The sequence below is a fragment of the Magnolia sinica genome, chromosome 3, assembly GCF_029962835.1.
Source record: "Magnolia sinica isolate HGM2019 chromosome 3, MsV1, whole genome shotgun sequence".
NCBI classification, from domain to species: domain Eukaryota; kingdom Viridiplantae; phylum Streptophyta; class Magnoliopsida; order Magnoliales; family Magnoliaceae; genus Magnolia; species Magnolia sinica.
In genome coordinates, this window is record NC_080575.1 from 97,661,899 (window position 1) to 97,665,698 (window position 3,800).

Consider the following 3,800-nt stretch of genomic DNA (forward strand, 5'->3'; position numbering starts at 1 on the left):
ATACCCACTGTTTTCATGTGGTGTTGTCCACCTAAGATTTGGATCTACCTCATTTTTTTGGCTCAGGCCTTATGATAAGCCGGAAAAATGGATGAACGGCATGGATAAAACACATACATCATGGTGGGGACCACAGAGCTTGAACATCACCTAGCCGGCTGGTGTTGGCATCACTAGCCAAACGGCTCATTTCAGCTGTCCCTATATTGAAAAGAGGGGTATTTTCGTCCAGCAGTGGAACTTTTAATTTAAATATTTACAGTAATGCCCATGAATAAAAAAAATAAAAAAAGACAAAAGGAAAATGTAACAGGTGGATATTTCCTTATATTATTATATTAATAGATAATAGACGAATAGATGAGAGAGATTGAAAGGAATAAAATAAATTATATTTTTTAATACTATTTTAAATTGAAAAATAAAATGAACGGCTGGGAAGAGTCCAAAGCCGGTTCCTCCGCAAAGGGAGCATCTGTGGTGACTGGTGAGGGATGGGTGTTAGTTTTTTCGGTTTGGCGTTATCTGCGGGGGTTGAAAGGAGAGAGACTTTCGGCGGTAGGACCATCCAAATGGACGGTCCTGACACTTCTTCGATTCCTCAACGGAATCCATGTGCTGCCTCGACCGACCTTTGTGGCAGTCACTCCCATCCCATGGTCAAACATCCGGGCTCAGTACGTTGCGCACCGGGAGCCACGTGTGTGTAACTTTCATAGGATCCACACCGTCCGTCCATCAGATACACTGCATCATGTTCACCTTGGAAGCCTAAACTCAAAACCATACAGGAGTCAGGTGGGCCACATGTTAGGTAAAAGTTAGCATCGGGTGTTCACTGTTAGTTTTGTATTGGGCCTACTGTGGTTTTTATATGCAATCTAATCCATTCATCTGATGTGCCTTTTATAGATGAAATAATTTTACAAAACTCATGGTATTTCGAAACTTAGATGGGCCACATCACGTGAATTTAGAGCTTTTTTTTTTTTTTTGTTAATTTTATCAGGTGACTATTTGAGCCTTGAATCGTACTGATTATTAGGGGGAAAATAGCCGGTGTATCTAATGAACGGAGTGGATTTCATTTACATGGAGTGGTTTCCTAACCCGGTTGGTGGTACTTAGGCAACTAATGCAAGTCTTTTCTGTGGAAGCAGATTGCCGGATTACAGGGTCATTGATGAATACGCCTAATGATCGACGTGGTCTGATTTGGCTGAGCACGGGCTCATGTTTGAGATGAACGGTATGGATAAAACACATACATCATAATCGGACCCACAAAGTAAGGTTATCAGGCAATACTTGTTTGAGATGAACGGTATGAATGGTTGAGTTTGTGAAAAAGAAGAGGGTGTGAAAGAATACTATAATTGATAAAATTTTATAATAGAATAATGTTGTAATGGATGAATTTTGTAATAAACGAATGTTGTGATGCATGGATTTTATAATGAAAGAATGTTGTAATGGGTGAATGTGATGAACGTTATAATTGATGAATGTTGCAATTGATAACTGTTATAATGGATGAATTTTTATAATGGAAGAATACTGAGATGAAAGTATGATGTAATAGATGAATGTTGTATGATGGATCATCGATATTTACTGTGAATCGCCCATATTCATTGTAAATCACCGATATTTTTAATGTGGATCATCGATATTCAACGTAGATCATCGATATTTAGTGTAGACCGCTAATATTAAGAGTGAACCGCTGATATTCATTGTGGATTGCTGATATTTCTCTTGTGGATTGCAAATATTCATTGTGGACCATCGATCTAACAAAAATGACCATAACTGCCTCGTTACTTGTCCGATTTAGGTGATCTTATGCTCTTTGGAAGGGTAATTCGATTAACTTTCAAATGAATTTTGAATGATCTCATTTGTATACCATTTGATTGCCCAAAAGTTAGCCCAATTTCATTAAAAATACTGTGGATTGTTAATATTCACCGTAGCCCATTGATCTGACAAAAATGGCCATAACTTCATCGTTACATATTTGATTTATGTAATCTTATGCTCATTGGAAAAGTAATTTGATAAACATTTAAATGATTTTGGAAACATCTCATTTAGACACCATTTTATTGTCCAAAAGTAGATCAAGATCACTATGGATCACTGATATTTACCGTGGACCATTGGTTTAATGAAAATGACCATAACTTCCTCGTCACATGTTCTATTTAGGTGATCTTATGCTCGTTGGAAATGTAATTTGATAAAATTCTAAATATAATTCGAATCATATCATTTAGACACTATTTAATTGCTCAAAAGTGGGCCCAAAGTTCATCAAGATCACTGTCGATAGCTGATATTCACCTTGGGTTATCGATCTGATAAAAATGACTATAACTCCCTCGTTACATGTCCGATTTGGGTGATCTCATGCTCATTGAAAATATAATTTGATGAACTTTCAAATGGATTTGGAATCATCTTATTTGTACATCATTTGATTTTCAAAAAATAGGCCAAAAGTTTATCGAGATCACTATGGATCAATGATATTCACCGTGGGTTGTTGATCTGATGAAAACGTCAATAACTCCTTAGTTACATGTCCGATTTAGATAATCTTATGCTTATTGGAAAGTTAATTTGATGAATTTTCAAAATGATTTAGAATTATCTTATTTAGACACAATTTGGTTACCTAAAAGTAGGCCCAAAATTTATCATTTACTGTGGATTGATATATTCACTGAGGCCCACTTTTGGGCAGTCAAATGCCGTCAAAATAATATGATTTTAAAGTTATTTGAAATTTCATCAAATTACCTTTCCAACGCGCATAAGATAATCCATATATGACATATAATGAGGGAGTTATGACCGTTTTCGTTAAATTAATGGCCCATAGTGAATATATGTGATCCACAATGGAAATATTAGCGGTTCACTCTAAATATCAGTGGTCCATAGTGAATGTCAGTAGTCCACAATGAGTATTGGCAATCTACAGTAAAAATATCGGCAATCGGTAAATATCGATGATTCACCATACAACATTCATCCATTACACATATTTCTATCTAAACATTCTTTCATTACAAAAATTTATCCATTACAAAGTCATCCATTAAAACATTCATCCATTCCAATGTTCATCATATTCATCCATTACAACATTTTTCTATTACGACATCATTCCATTATAAAAATTCATCTATTATAGTATTCTTCCACAACTGCTTTCCTTCAACAGCTAATTCATACCAAATTTTTTTATTTTTTTTTTAAAAAAAAAACTAAAAAACTAAAAAACAACTATAAAAGAAACCAAGGAAGGAAGTGAGGAGCCAAAAACAACATCCTTCCCTCTCTTAAAAAAAAATCGAGAAAAAAAGAAATGACGAAATGATTCTCATGCGGAAGGGCCCCACATTTTGAACCTATCCACATCTTATATGGATTTGGATTGTCTTCAAGCAAATCCTTCCTATCCACATATATGGGGTTTTAATTTCATGTTGCCAGCTCAAGTTCGAGGGTAAAACTCATCATAAATGAACCACACATGTGAAAACAATTTAGAATGAATGCACAGCGTTAGTGTAACTGCAGGGCATAGATAACTTCAAATATAAAATTGGAAAAACCCTTCCATTGGTTTATGGTGGTCTAATTAAAATGAACGTATCAGATCGACCAAATGGTGGGCTGAATTTAAGTTTTGGGTGAGCCTCTTAATCTTTTTTGAAGGACTTTTCTCTTTTCAAGACAAGAGTATGTTGTATAATACACAATTGGCCAAAGTATTTTCTTCTTCCAAA